Genomic DNA, 16,537 nt, shown 5'->3' with positions numbered 1-16,537 from the left:
TTACAATGAAGTTGTTCAGTTTGCTGAGAAATGAGAAAGCTCTGCCTACAAATGAATAAAGATAACTTTAAAAGAGAAAACTTGGGGTTGAAATATGACTTTAATCTGCAAGTTAAATATGGAAATGATTCTTCTGAAGCAAAAGTACTAATAAAACTATATTGAAAAGAAACATTGTATCAGGCATGGAAGTCTATTTATTTCTGTAATCTCAGCACTCTGCCACCAGAGGCAGGAGGATCATGAGTCTGAAGCCAGGTTGGAGGATGTAGCAAATTGGAGACTGTAGAGGGCTGTCTAGCAAGTTTGAGAGCTTAATGCCTGGCTTTAGTGAAACCCAGTCAGATCAAAGTTAGAAGACTAAAAGAAAGGCATACCTAGCTTTTGAAAAATAAAGACAACTTAGTCAAACATGTATCAGTTTCCATTGGTGGAAAAGAAAAACATGAGATTTGTTAAGTAAATTCTACCAATAACACAGGCCAGTGTATTTCCATGATGTTGGAATTTATGGAATGTCAATAGATTCACAAGCTCCTTTGATACCATCTGCTTTACTTACCTGAATACTCTTGGTTTCACTTGGCTTCATAATGACAGAAACTTCAAACTTTTCGTTCCATTTCAATTTTATTGTTAGTATACATAGCACTCAAATCATATATCTATACATTGTAGAAAGCTTTAAAATGTTTAACGAAACTATAGGAGTCAAAATGCAAATTAGAATACCATTGTTAAGAGTCAATGCAGGTAGTCAGCTACTTGGTTAATGAACAGATCACAGAGGTTAGATAAGGGTCCAGATAGTGTGGAAGTGGGCAACACTGATGGCAGGCAGGAATATGTTGGGCTGAATCTGAGGATAGTTTAGAATTCATCTCTTGGCAATCTCCTAGCCAGAGGATGTACCAAGCACATTGAATGGCCCACATCAAAGGGAGTGGTTGGTGTGTTATGTTTCAGTATATAGTGCTTTTTCTTGACTTGGCCTGTGTGTCACTGGAAGGTTCCATATATTTGGTGTGTCCAACATCTGGGTGTTGTCTTCTTACTGTATCTCATCCTGTTATGTATCTTGATAAATGAAAGTGGGTCTGGTATCCATAGCATCCAACTTGTGCAAACATTGACATTGATGCTCTAAAAGGCATAACTCAAGGCAGGACACTGAAAATTGAGTGATTCAGAACAAGTGTCTGCTTTATGCACTCAGTGAAAAGTGATGGGAAGAGAGAGAAAAGTGGGAGAGTGGGGAGAAGAGGAAGAGAGAGTAGGTCATGGGGGAACAGGAAGGTTGAGTGGGGGGGTAGAATAGGGGGAAGAGGGAATCATAGGTTAGAAGACAGATCTGGCACCAGTGAGACCTCTAGTGATCTAAAGGGATGACACCAACTGGCAAGCTAAGCAATAGTGGAGAGACCACCTCGAATGACCATTCTTGATAATGAACTTGATGTCTATAACCATCCTGGAACCTTCATGGAACTGATGGAAGCAGAGGCAAACACCCACAGTTCAACACTGAACTGAACCCAAGTAACCCAGTGACAGAGAGAGAGGAGCGATGAGCAAATTGGCAAAGAATGGGCTGGAAAAACCAGCAGAGACAGCTGATCTGAACAGGGGAGAGCTTTTGGGCCCCAGACCGACAGCTGGGAGGCCAGAATGGGACTGATCCAGACCCCCTGAATGTGAGAGTCAGTGAGGAGGCCTGCGCAACCTATGGGGCCCTGGGCAGTGGATCAGTGTTTATCTCTGGCATACAAACAGACTCCGTGTGTCCATAACACAAAGAGGGGTAATCTCTCAGCCCGGACTCTTAGGGGAGTGTCTGGACCCTGCTCTGAGTGAAATGACAGACTCTAGATATCCCCTATATGGAAGGAAGTGGCGATAGGGTGGGAGGCTGGGGGGGGATGGTGGGGGATGCAGGAGGAGGGGAGAGAGAGGGAACTGGGATTGGCACATGAAACAAGCTAATTAAAATAATAAAATAAAAATTTTAAAAATGTCAAATAAGGAGAAGGCAAGAGGAGTCAGCCTGAAGATCATAGGGTCCAAGGATGAAGCCAAAGGCAAGGAACTGAACTGGTGTGACTCCCCATGTTTTGCATTCCAGACTAAAGCAGAGCAAACACAATCCTGTCTAGAGGAATGTACTTTACTAGAACTCTTTGGGACTGTGTTCCGCTACATTGTCTTATCCCTGAGCTTTTTCAAGACACCGAAAAGAAAGAAAAGAAAAGAAAAGAAAAGAAAAGAAAAGAAAAGAAAAGTGGGGGAAGGAGGCTAGTAAGACACAGGTACCCTTTGTTCTTGTTCTTTGTTTTAAATTCAGAATTTCTTTCTGGTGCTACAGTGGTTTAGACCTTCAATTATATTGAATGCAAGCAAACATTTTTAAAAACATTTGTGTAAAAATATAGTTAAAATAGTTTCTCACGGCTTCCTACAGAAAACATACATAGAAGAAAACAAATGAAATTTCAAACTGCATCCAGAAAATAGAGATGTTCAAAATTGTGGAGAAATGGTATGTTTATTTATTTATTCCTTTTTTATCTGTATTTCTGTGTCTGTGAGAATATATACCTTGGTGATTCCAAGTTATTGTGAGAGTCTATTGAAGGATGCTTAGCTTGTAATATGGATGGTGAGAGCCAAACTCGAGTCCTTATGACTACATCAAGCACTCTTAAGTGTCGAGCCATCCCTTCAGTCTCTACAGTCTCATCTTCCTTCCTTCCTTCCTTCCTTCCTTCCTTCCTTCCTTCCTTCCTTCCTTCCTTCCCCCTCCCTCCCTCCCTCCCTCCCTCCTTCTCTCTCTCTCTCTCTCTCTCTCTCTCTCTGTCTCTCTCTCTCTGTCTCTCTGTCTGTCTCTCTCTCTCTTTCTTTCTCCTATCTGTATTTTGTGTGTGTATAGGTACCACAACACTCCTACAGGGGTCAGAGGACAACTTGCTGTAATCATTTCTCTTGTTCCTCTATAAGGGGTTTTGGGACTTGAACTCTGTTTATTTGGTTTGGTACTGAAAACTTTTAATCACTGAGCTGTCATGTTGGTCCCAGTTTTTCTTTTTTTAATTTAAATTTTTTTTAACTTTTACACATGTTACTCCCAGATCCCTCTCCCTCCCTTCCTTCCCCGTTTCCCCCAAACCCTCCACCCCATCCTCCCTCCTCTTCCCAGGGAGGGTAAGGCCTTCCATATGGATTTTCAAAGTCTGTCATATCATCCCAGGGAGGGCCTAAGCCCTCCCCCATGTGCCCAGGCTGACAAAGCATCCCTCCATGTGGAATGGGCTCCCAAAGTCAATTTCTATGCCAGGGATAAATACTGATATCAAGGCCTCCTCTCTGACAGTCAGATTCAGGGGGGCTGGATCAGTCCCATGCTGGCCTCTCAGCCATCAGTCTGGGGTCCATGAGTTCTCCCTTGTTCAAGTCAGGTGCTTCTGTGGGATTTGCCAGCTGGGTCTTGATTCCTTTGCTTGTCACCTCTCTTTGCAACTGGGTTCCAGGAGTTCAGTTTGGTGATTAGCTGTGGGTGTCTGCCTCTGCTTTCATCAGCCACTGCATGAGGGTTCTAGGATGGCTTATAAGGTAGTCATCAATCTCATTATCAAGGCAGGGTAGCTTCTATGCCAGTTGGTGTCATTCTTGTAGATCTCTGAAAATCTCACTAGTGCCAGATTTCTCCTCAAACTGATAATGGCTCCCTCTATTATGGTATCTCTCATCCTGCTCTCTATTCCTATGCTGACTCAAATTTCCTGCTTGCCCATGTCTTCCTCTCCCCTTCTCTTTCTCCCATCTCCCTCTCCCCTCCCCCCCCATGCTCACAAATCCCTCATGAGATCTCCTCCTATTCCCCTTCTCCAGGTTACCATGCACATCTTTCTTAGGGTCCTCCCTGTTTCCCAGACTCCCTGGCAGTGGGATCGTAGACTGGCAATCCCCTGCTCCATGTCTAAAATCCATATATGAGTGAGTACATACCATGTTTGTCTTTTTGAGACTGGCTTACCTCACTCAGGATGGTTTCTTCTACAGCTAGGCATTTGCCTGCAAATTTCAAGATTCCATTGTTATTTTTTCCACTGAGTACTACTCTACTGTGTAAATGTACCACATTTTCTCTATCCACTCTTCAGTTGTGGGGCATCTAGGTTGCTTCCAGGTTCTGGTTATTACAAACAATGCTGATATAAACATAGTTGAGCATTTGTCCTTATTGTATGAATGTGAATCTTTTGGATATATGCCTAGGAGTGGAATTGCTGGGTCTTGTGGCAGACTGATTTCCATTTTCCTGAGGGATCTCCATACTGATCTCCAAAGTGGCTGTACAAAGTGGCACTCTCATCAGCAGTGGAGGAGTGTTCCCCTTTCTCCACATCCTCTCCAGCATAAACTGCCATTAGTGTTGCTGATTTTAGCCATTCTGATGGGAGTGAGATGGTATCTCAGAGTTGTTTTGATTTGCATTACCTGGATGGCTAGGGATATTGAGCACTTTCTTAAGTGCCTCTCAGCCATTTTAGACTCCTCTATTGAGAATTCTCTATTTAGTTCTGTACCCCACTTTTTAATTAGATTATTTGCTGTTTTGGAGACTAGCTTCTTCAGTTCTTTGTAAATTTTGGAGATCAGTCCTCTGTCAGATGTGGAGTTGGTGAAGATCTTTTTCCAATCTGTGGGCTGTCGTTTAGTCTTGTTGACTGTGTCATTTCCCTTACAGATGCTTCTTAGTTTCAGGAGGTCCCATTTATTAATTGTAGATCTCAGTGTCTCTGCTACTGGAGTTATGTTCAGGAAGCAGTTTCCTGCACCAATTCATTAAAGGGTACTTCCCACTTTCCCTTCAAAAAGGTTCTTTGTGGCTGGATTGATATTGAGGTCTTTGATCCATTTGGACTTAAGTTTTGTGCAAGGTGATAGATATGGATGTATCCACAGTCTTCTACATGCCAGGATCCAGTTATTCCAGCACCATTTGTTGAAGATGCTTTCTTTTTCCATTGTAGATTCTTTGTCGAAGATCAGGTGTTCTAAGTTGTGTGGGTCCCAGGTTTCCCAAAAAACCCCACTATTTATCAAAAATGCAGTAATTTGAAACAAAGCTTCACAAAACAATTTGAACAAATGGGAAACAGTAATCATTGGTGAAACTAAACTTTGGTAGTTTCTCTCTGTGTGTCTGAATGTCTTTATATGCTCATACATGTATGTACATGAGTATGTGATATATTAATATATATGATAGGTGTGTGCATTCATGTTTGTCATTGTGGATTCTTTTTTTTTTGGTTTTTCGAGACACGGTTTCTCTGTGGCTTTGGCGGCTGTCCTGGAACTCGCTTGGTAGTCCAGGCTGGTCTCGAACTCACAGAGATCCGCCTGCCTCTGCCTCCCGAGTGCTGGGATTAAAGGTGTGCGCCACCAACGCCCGGCGTCATTGTGGATTCTTATTTGCCATGGTACACATGTAAGGTCAGAGGACAACCTTGGGTTTCATCTTTTGCCTTCCACTTTGTTTGAGATCCGGGTCTCCCTTTTGTCATTTGCCACTACAGACACCAGGTAGCTAGCCCAGGAGAATCCAAGGATTCTCTTGTCTCCATTTCTTATCTTTCTGTAATACAACTGGGATTAGAGAACTGCAAAACAAACTTTTATGTAGGTACTGCGGATTTGAATTCTGGTCCTTACACTTGTATGGCAAGCACTAATACACTAGGCCAGTCATGCAACTCAAAATATGGAAGATTCTAATTTTCTCAAATACTCATACTTCTCATGATACTTTTTGATAAATAATCCTATATTACCCTGACATTTATCTCACAGATAACACTGCCCTGCTACTAAATGTGCAGGCAACAATCTAAAGAAGGGAAAGATGGGAGTGAGCCTTTACATGAGATGTTATGTGTCCATATTTTAAAGAGAATTACACATCTCCGCCCGTATGCAAACACTGAAATATTCAGAAAACTTGTCAAAGAGGATATTGTGCGGTTTGAAAATCTGAAAATTTGTGTGGCCTTATCCTGGCCTTTTGTCATGATATGAAGATGGATTGGACTCATTACTAGTGACTGAATGGTAATTGTGGCTTTCATTGTGCTGTTTTCAGACATGTGCATAACATACTTTGAACATACTTACCATACATTAACCCTTTCTTACCCTCCTTCCTCTACTTATCCCCTTCAAATTACCTAATAGTCACCTTTCCTATTTCATGAAATTTTTTTCTGTTCTAGATTTCACATGTGAGAGAAAGCTTGCCTTTCTGACATACATGGTCATTTTGATGTAAAGGATCTTTGTTTCAGGACTTAATTTCCTGGATCACAACTCTTAGGCTCTCCTAAAAGGTAAGTCTTGCCTCCTCCACACAGATGCTTTTGTCTTATGTCCAGGGAAAGGAAACAAATTTAAAAGCTAAGTTGATCATCAATGGCCAACGATTTAATCAGTCATGCCTCGGCACAAAAGCCTTCATAAATCCCAAAGATTTGTGTTCAGGGTGATCCTGGGTAGCTGGATATGGGGAGGTGCCTGGAGAAGGCATGGGAGGTCTGGGACCTGTTTCACTAACTGTTCCAATCACTGAATTATTCATCTACATATTCTGTAATATTATTTATAATGAATGGAGATATTTAAGAAATGTTTCCTGAATTTTATGAGCTATCATAGAAAATGAATGTAACTCAAGTAGGAGGGTATCAGAGCCCTGATTTGTAGCTAAGCTTGTATCAGACCTCAACCTGCTATGCTTTTTGAAAATAATTAGAGCACACCCAGATGCTGTTGGTTAGGGAACTGGTTGGTTACTGTTAGAGAGAAATGCTTACATATTTGGATGTCCAGAGATGAAATAATTAATATGGTACCAATTGTGTGAAAAATGGGGAAAATCCTTTGCTTGTGTTTTCTATTCCTTTTTCTTAACGTTTATTGATTCTGTGTGGATTTCCCATCATGTATCCTGATACCACTTATCTCCCTATCCCTTCATCTCTACTCTTAATAGTTAGTTATGTGTAATTGTTGTCTTCAAAATTTGTTTCACAATTCTATTTTGAAATCTCTGTAATTCAGACAGTCTACTGGATGAGTTCACTTATAGATAGCAACATTCACCTTCTCTTGGCTAAGTTTAATAGACTATTCTTAAGCTTCACCTTACTTCATCTAACAATAACTTCTGACACTGCCTGTCATTGTCCTGGTCTTGGAAACAGTTTTTGCACTTGGTAAAAAGTGGGACATCTCCATCTCTGTATGGTAATGGATTGTTTATGATCTAATAAAGCCACTGCAGATCAGGATGCAAAGCTAGCCACATCCATAGAAACTGTGCAGTGGTGGCACAAACCTTTAATCCCAGGACTCAGGAGACAGGCAGATGGATCTCTGTGAGTTCAAAGCCACCCAAGTGTACATGAGAGTGAATCAGTCTAAAAGAGAAACAGAGCTCACGTCTTTAATCCCAGCACTAGAGAGGTATATAAGATAGGAGCAGGGCATGCTGTATTCAGTCTTAGGCAATAGTCACCAGCCACATTGAGGTCAGGATTACCCCAGCCTTGGTAGAGGCAAGAGCTCTCTGGTGGTCTGGCCACTTTGCTTCTCGGGTCTTCAGCTTGAACCCCAATATCTGTCTCTGGATTTTAATTATTCATGTTATGATGTTGGCCTCTACTTTGTCTCCTTTGAACCTTCCTCCTCATATACTAACCTTTTCTATATTTGAAGGCTCCAGTCTATAAGCCTCCTCTACAACACATGTCATCATATAAGTAACTTCCAGTGTTTTCATGACTCTCAAACTTGTGCTTACAACAATGATCTTCCTACTCTGTAAAGTATCTAGCTACTTCTACCATTCTTATTCAGGCAGTTAAATGTAACTATTGCAAACTGGTATAGCTGCCTATACCAAAATAGAGGCATTTTACTTTGATTGTCCACACCCAATCCACCAGTAAATTGTTCCTGTATTGCCATTGCTGTCAACCTGTTCCAATTCACTATCTGCTTTACTCTGAGTCATTGCTTCTCCCATTTCCTTTCATGTGATAGTCTTTTAAAATACAATTTATGAGACTGGGGAGGTGGTTTCATTATTGAAAAGCTTGTTGAACAAGCATGAAGACTTGTACTCAGAGGCCAGTACCTAAGTAAACTGTTTGGTACGTGGGCATGGGTCAATAATCCCAGTGCTGGGAAGCAGATAGAAGAATGGTGAGCCAGATTAGACAAACTGGCAAGATCCATATCAAGTTGAAGACCCTGTATTAAAAAGAAACTACAACCAGAAAAACATAGGCAATAGATAATCACACTTTACCAACAGGCAAAAGAAAAAGTAATGGAAATCTACATAAAATTCCACCAACAAAAACCATTCCAAAACAAACAAGAATGAGCTATCAGTGGTCATTAATATCCCTCAATATTAATGGTTTTAACTCACCCATAAAAAGACACAGGTTGACAGAATGGATTCAAAGACAGAATCCATCCTTCTGCTGCATACAAGAAACACACCTCTGCTTCAAAGACAGACGTTATTTCAGAGTTAAGGGTTGGGAAAAGATTTTCCAATCTAATGGACCCAAGAAACAATTGGGGCTTGCAATAATAATATCTAACAAATTAGACTTTAAACTAAAATCAATCAAAAGAGATGAAGGAGGTCACTTTGTACTCATCACAGGAGAAATCAAACAAGATGAAGTCTCAATTCTGAACATCTATACCCCAAATACAAAGCCATCCACTTTTGTAAAAGAAACATTACTAAAACTCAGAGCACATACAAAACCTCACACACTTGTAGTGGGAGACTTCAACAGCCCACTCTCACCACCAGACAGGACCACTAGACAGAAACTTAACAATGGTACGAAGGACCTAATAGAAGTTATGACTCAATTGGCCTTAACAGACATCTATAGAACACTTCATCCAAACAAAAAAGAATATATCTTCTTCTCAGCTCCACACGGAACCTTCTCAAAAATCAACCATGTACTTGACAACATGGAAAACCTCAAGAGGTAAAAATAATTGGAATAACTCCATGTTTCTTATCAGACCATTATGCCTTAAAGTTAGAATTCAACAATGACACAAATCGCAGAAACCCTGCAAACTCATGGAAATTGAATAATACCCAATTTCATCAATCCTGGGTCAAAGAAGAAATAAAAAAAGAAATTAAAGACTTCCTAGAATTCAATGAGAATGAAGACACAACATACCCAAACTTGTGGGACACTTTGAAAGAAGTGCTAAGAGATAAGTTCATAGCACTAAGTGCCCATATGAAGAAACTGGACAATAGTTATACTAGAGAATTAATAACTGAAAGCTCTAGAACAAAAGGAAGCAAACTCACCCCAGAGGAGCAGATGCCAAGAAATAATTAAATTGAGGGCTGAAATCAATAAAGTAGAAACTAGGAAAACGATACAAGGAATCAATGTAACAAAGAGTTGGTTCTTTGAGAAAATCGACAAGATAGACAAACCTTTATCCAAACTTACCAAACATCAGAGTATGAACATGCAAATTAACAAAATCAGAAATGAAAAGGGAAACATAACAACAGCCAGTGAGGAAATCCAGAGAATCATCAGGGCATATTTTGAAAAGCTGTACTCCAAAAAATTTGAAAATGTAAAGGAAATGGATAATTTTCAGGATAAATATCACTTAACAAAATCAAATCAAGAACAGATAAGCAATTTAAATAGTCCTATAACACCTAAAGGAATAGTAGCATTCAGTAAAAATCTCCCAACCAAAAAAAGCCCAGGTCTAGATGGCCTCAGTGCAGAATCTTAACAGAAATTTAAAGAACAGGTTATACCAATTCTCTTCAGAGTATTCCATGCATTAGAAGCAGAAGGGCCTTTGCCAAACTCTTTTTACAAGGCTTCAATAACATTGATATTCAAGCCACACAAAGACAAAACTAAGAAAAAGAACTTCAGACCAATATCCCCCATGAACATTGATGCAAAAATACTCAATAAAATACTGGCAAATCGGATCCAAGAACACATCAGAAAACTCATCTAACATGATCAAGTAGGCTTCTTTCCAGGGATGCAGGGATGGTTCAACATACAAAAATCCATCAATGTAATCCACCATATAAACAAACTGAGAAACAAAAATCGCATGATCATCCCATTAGATGCTCAAAAAGCCTTTGATAAAATTCAACATCCCTTCAAGATAAAGGTCTTAGAGAGATCTGGGATAACAGGAACATAACTAAACATCATAAAAGCTATATACATCAAACCAACAGCCAACATCAAACTGAATGGAGAGAAACTCAAAGCAATACCTCTAAAATCAGGAACAAGGCAAGGCTGTCCCCTCTCCCCATACCTCTTCAATATTGTACTGGAAGTTCTAGCTAGAGCAATAAGACAACAAAAGGAGATCTAGGGGATACAAATTGGAAAGGAAGAGGTGAAACTTTCACTCTTTGCAGATGATGTGATAGTTTATATAAGTGACCCAAAAAACTGTACCTGTTAACTCTTATAACTGATAAACACCTTCAGCAATGTGGCAGGATATAAGCTCAGCTCAAGAAAATCAGTAGCCCTACTATATACAGAGAATAAAAGGGCTTAAAAAGAAATCAGAGAAACATCACCCTTTACAATTGCCACAAACAACATAAAATACCTGGGGGTAATGCTAACCAAACAAGTGAAAGACCTGTATCGAAAGAACTTTGAGTCTTTAAAGAAAGAAATTAAAGAAGACACCAAGAAATGGAAAGATCTCCCATGCTCTTGGATAGGTAGGATCAATGTAATAAAAATGGCAATCCTGCCAAAAGCAATCTACAGACTCAATGCAATCTCCATCAAAATTCCAGACCTTGAAAGACCCTGAAAGAATAATTCTCAACTTTAAATGGAAAAACAAAAACCCCAGGATACCCAAGACAACCCTGCTCAACAAAGCAACGTCTGGAGGCATCACCATTCCTGAATTCAAGCTCTATTATAGAGCTATAGTCCTGAAACACCTTGGTAGTAGCACAAAAATACACAGACCAATGGAATGGAATTGAAAACCCTGAGATTAATCCACAAACCTAAGAACACCTGATTTTCGACAAAGAAGGTAAAATTATACAATGGAAAAAAGATAGCATCTTCAACAAATGGTACTGGCATAACTGGATATTGGCATGTAGAAGACTGAAGATAGATCCATGTCTATCACCATACACAAAACTTAAGTCTAAATGGATCAAAAACCTCAACATAAATCCAGCAATACTGAACCTGTTAGAAGAGAAAGTGAGAGGTACCCTTGAATTAATTGGTACAGGAGACCACTTCTTGAACATAACACCAGTAGCAGAAACACTGAGATCTACAATTCATAAATGGGACCTCCTGAAACTGAGAAGCTTCTGTAAGGCAAAGGACACAGTCAGCAAGACAAAAAGGCCCTTACAGATTGGGAAAAGATATTCAATTACCCTACATCTGACAGAGGGCTGATCTCCAACATTTACAAAGAACTCAAGAAGAAAGTCTCCAAAACACCAAAGGATCCAATTAAAAAGTTGGGGACTGAACTAAATAAAGAATTCTCAATAGAGGAGTATAAAATGACTGAGAGACACTTGAGAAAGTGCTCAACATCATTAGGCATTAGGGAAATGAAAATCAAAGCAACTCTGAGATATCATCTCATTCCTGTCAGAATGGCTAAAATAAAAAACACCAATGACAGTTTGTGCTGGAGAGGATGTGAAGAAAGGGGAACACTCCTCCACTGCTGGTGGGAGTGCCAACTCATACAGCCACTATGGAAATCAGTATGGAGATTCCTCAGGGAAATGGGACACAGTCTACCACAAGACCCAGCAATTCGACTCTTAGGCATATACCCAAAAGATGCCCATTCACACAACAAAGATGTCTGTTCCACTATGGTCATAGCAGCATTATATTTAATAGCTAGATCCTGGAAGCAACCTAGATGCCCCACAACTGAAGAATGGATAGAGAAAACGTGGTACATTTACACAGTAGAGTACTACTCAGTGGGAAAAATAACAATGGAATCTTGAAATTTGCAGGCAAATGTAAGATACTAGAGGAAACCATCATGAGACACAAAAGAGACAAACATTTTATGTACTCAGTCATATATGGATTTTAGATATGGATCATGGGAGTGTCAGCCTACAATCCCAGTACCAGTGAGTTTGGGAAACAGGGAGGATCCCAAGAGAGATGCATGATACCTCACAGAAATGAAATGAGGCAAGATCTCCTGAGCAGATTGGGAACATCGGGGGTGGGGAGAGGGAACCAGGAAAAAGAGAGGGGGATAAGAGGAGGGGAGAAGAAGGCATGTGGAAGCAGGAAGTTTGAGTTGAGGTATGAATAGAGGAGAGGAAGATGAGAGATACCATAATAGATGGAGTCATTATAGGCTTGACGAGATAGCTGACACTAGTGAGATCTCCAGAGATCTCCAAGGATAACACCAACTGGCAAACTAAACAATAGTGGAGAGACTACATTAATAGGCCCTCCTTGATGATAAGGTTGATGACTACCTTATATGCCATCCTAGAACCTTAATACAGTGACTGATGGAAGCAGAGACAGATACCCACAGCTAAACACTGAACTGTACTCCTTGAACCTAGTGACAGAGATGGAGGAGTGATGAGCAAAGGGGTCAAGACCATGATGTTGAAACCCACAGAGACAGCTGACTGGATAAGGGGGAGATCTTGAATCCCAGACTGATGCCTGAGAGGACAACAGGTGACTGATCCAGACTCCATGTATGTAGTTTCAGTGAGAAGGCCACAGAAATCACTGGGGCCTTGAGTATTGATGAGTGTTTACCATGGGGTATGAATGATCTTTGGGATCCCATTTCAAACATAGGGATGCTCTCTCAGCCTGAACACATGGGGAAGGGCTTAGGTCCTGCCCTGGATAAAATAACATACTTTGGAGATCACCCCAAGGAGAGCCTCACCCTCCCTCGGGAATGATGTGGGGATTGGGTCGGGGTCTTGGGGGGTGCTGGTGCAGGGACAAGGGAGGAGGAGTGGGAAAGGGAGCTGGGATTGACATGTGATGCATTAATGTTTCTAATTTAAATAAAACATATATTGAGGGAAAGAATGGCAAAGCATGGAAAGGCATGATGTTATATTGTTTGGGAATAAATCATTCCTCATATTTAATAAAGAAAAAGAAGTACAGTAGAAAGTCACTGATGAAGATAATTGATGTCAACTTCTGGCCTCCACACGTATATGTATAGCCATGTACATATTCATACACTAGCACATGAATAATTAAAGTAAAATATAATTTTATCATATCAATATGTTCACAATTTTCCAGCTGCTTTACATTTCACTTTAAATAAATGATATATTCACTACTGTGACACCCTTTGCCATGCCTAAGTAGAAGGCATTATCTTCCAACATTTCCTATTTTCAAGCCTGGTCTGATGGCAAACCACTCTAATTCTAGTATTTGGGAGGTGGAAATGAGGGTATCAGGAGCTCAAGGCTGGCTTCCACTATATAACAACTTTAATACCAGTTCCAGATACATGAAGCCTCATTTCCAAAAGTAAAACAGCATGAAGTGCACACACATACACACACACACGCACACACACACCACATACACGCACGCATGCATGCACACACACACACACACACACACACACACACACACCCCTCATATCAAACTACAATACCAAACCAGCCTTTCCTATTCTGCCTCACTAGTTTTGCTATTCCTGGAACTACTATGCTTATTACTGCTATAGGGCTTTAGATTGTGCAATTTCTTCTCTCTGGAAAATTCTTTCTGTGTATCTTGCTCTGGCTAATTCCCTCACTGAGAATTTTAGTGTTACTTTCTCTGAGAGGCATTTCCTTATTATTCTTTCAAAAATGAACCACCATCACTCTCATTCTTGATAGCCTGTTTTGCTTTTTTTTTGTATAGTTTGTAATTATTTGATGACTTCATCATCTGCCTCTAGCACTAGAAATTAAGGTAAATTTTATTGATTTTACTGTTTAATGCTGTATCTGCAGTACTTATAACAGTATGTGGTAGCTAATAGGCTCCTAAAATTCATTTCTGTGTAATAAGCATGTGATATAAATACTTAATTGCATTTTTAAACATTTGTTTCTATAACTGAAGACATAATATAATGCAATATATTATGATCTAGTAAATAACAGTCCCATGATCTTTCAGCCTGTATCTTATAGACATGAAAGAACAGACTGACAGAATAATCAGTAAGGATTCTAAAACCTACTGTTACACATTGTGCATTGTGTTTGTAATGAGTATTGAGGTGCTGGACGACAGCCTATTCCTTGCCTTTGAAGTAGTTACATGATGTGAATGCTTTGGGTACAGGACACACTATTTACAAACCAGTCTTTGAAAGCATCAGAGGAGTGTGGAGGAGGAGGAGGAGGAGGATAGGAGGAGGACAGAAAGATAGAAAGAGAGGGAAGGGAGAGGAAGATAGTTTGTTACATCCCGAACAGTGGTCTCTCTCAGGACAGTGCTTTGTTCTTCAGCTCTAAGGTATAGTTTAAAAAATAACAATTTAGTGATTTAAAAATTATTTTCTTATTGGTTCCCTACATAAAAATGTAAAGCTATGATCTTTAGTAGGTTACTACCAAATGTTCTTTGCTGTTTTTTGGGGGTGGGATTATGAAATAATTAAGTTCTGCTATGCTCAAATTAGAGACACATTTTGAATTTTGTAAACCATGCACAGATACTGAAAGGTAGGAGGTGATTTTCGAATGTATGCATTGAACGTAGATATTACTATGAAATCTCAAAGGCAAATTTTATAGCTTGGATAGCACTTCAGGAATCTTGCTTGTCAGATGAACTCTGCATACCATTTGGGAAGCCATCTAAAGGGGGAATAAAGAATAGGATGACTCCTTATGCTTTGATAAGATTTGTTGAACACATTCTGTAAATATCTGCAAACATTGATATCAGCATGAAATTTTAGCAGGGATATAAATATAACAATTTATATCTGAGTGCTTTAATTATGTGTTAAAATAGAGATCCTGCCTGTATTTCATTTACATGCAATTACCTTAATCTTTCAGCATGTACCTATATCCCCATGTTTTATCTTTTGTGTGAAATTATGTACATGACTTGTTTGGTGACAGCCATGATAAATTTGTGTGGTTCAAAGTTATTTGTTTTCATATATATGAAATCATAATCAGAATTCCTTACCTGCTTATCTACTGCAGGGCATGTTATTTACATGTCATTATCAAAATTACATTTGACTCACCTCTAAGTCATAGGCTGATTGTGGTATTAGTGAGGCATTAATCAATCTCAGCATGCTATTAGATCTCAAAACCTGGCAACTTCAGGCATTCTGATGCTGATGCTGAGTCATGGTCATATTCCAAACGCTACGAATAATTTACACTTGTTGGATGCTGTCCTTGAAAGAAGATTAGTTATCCAGCAATGCAGTACTCTTGAGTCACATCCTAAAACCATAACTAGAAGCACTTTTAGCACTGCAGACCAACTGATGCAATTGAGAACAACATCCTAGGCATAACTTGCAAGAAAGACAATGGACCATCTCTGAGACTGGTTGGAAAACTGTTCTATGCTTCAAAGGTGCATGGGTTTTAGAAAAAGAAAAGACGTCTTTGCTTGTTTAGCTTTTATGTCCTTCAGAATTGCATGTTTTCTAAACTTCAAATCTCCACTTTGTAATACTGAGGTAATAAAATTGGCTAACAACACTTGAGAAATTTAAGTGTGGTAATTTGTATGAAGTATCAGGTTTAGAGATCGACCCTTGTTAAGTGCTAAATAAACTACAGAACCTATGATGATTTTCTAAGGTCATACAGCAAAGTTGGCATTATAGCCTCAAATTGGTTTCTCATTTCACCTTCAGATCACAACTAATCAAGGAATCAAAGTGTTCTCTCTCTTCCCTGCCTATTTTTCTTTTCTTATATTAGCATTTACCTTCTTCCCAAGTCCTTTCTAAATTGTTTGGCTTATATTTTTAGATACCTTAAAATGTGAATAGAAAATATCAAATTTGTAACACTAATCCTAGTTAACCCTAATGTATTCTTTAAAAAGCTACTTATCGACATCAGAAAATTCCATTAGTCTTCTTTTAATAAATAATTATTTGTCTCTGTAACTTAGTCGCTTCCTTTGTAAACAACTACAATGAAAAAGAAAACTATGGTGATTTTCAGTAGTTTAGAAAAAAGATATTTATTTTTTGTCAACACAAAAAAGGGCTGTTTTCTTTTATCAACAAAAACACCATATTATATATTATTGGACAAGAACAATGGTTCTCAATTTGTGAGTCACTCCTGGAGGGATCAAAAGACCCTTTCACAGGAGTCGCCAAAGATTATTTGGAAAAC

The 16,537-nt window shown here is 39.3% G+C and overlaps 1 protein-coding gene across 3 annotated transcripts in view; it reads left to right on the top strand.

Moving 5' to 3' along the window:
• The window catches only part of Il13ra2 (interleukin 13 receptor subunit alpha 2), a 61,695-nt gene that overhangs the window by 19,452 nt on the left and 25,706 nt on the right, over positions 1–16,537 (top strand). The window contains exons 1-2 of one of the 3 annotated variants that reach the window (XM_040744527.1): positions 2,449–2,536; positions 6,273–6,386. The exons of 1 other annotated variant lie outside the window; for it this stretch is intronic. The gene's annotated coding sequence lies outside the window, so the exon portion shown is untranslated. Of the gene's footprint in view, positions 1–2,448; positions 2,537–6,272; positions 6,387–16,537 lie in introns of those variants that run through there. One more of the 3 variants, XM_040744526.1, reaches the window with a different exon arrangement.

The sequence above is a fragment of the Mesocricetus auratus genome, unplaced genomic scaffold (assembly GCF_017639785.1).
Source record: "Mesocricetus auratus isolate SY011 unplaced genomic scaffold, BCM_Maur_2.0 Super-Scaffold_100003, whole genome shotgun sequence".
NCBI classification, from domain to species: Eukaryota; Metazoa; Chordata; class Mammalia; order Rodentia; family Cricetidae; genus Mesocricetus; species Mesocricetus auratus.
Note: the sequence above shows the minus strand (reverse complement) of the source record. Positions and strands in the feature narration are given on the sequence as shown.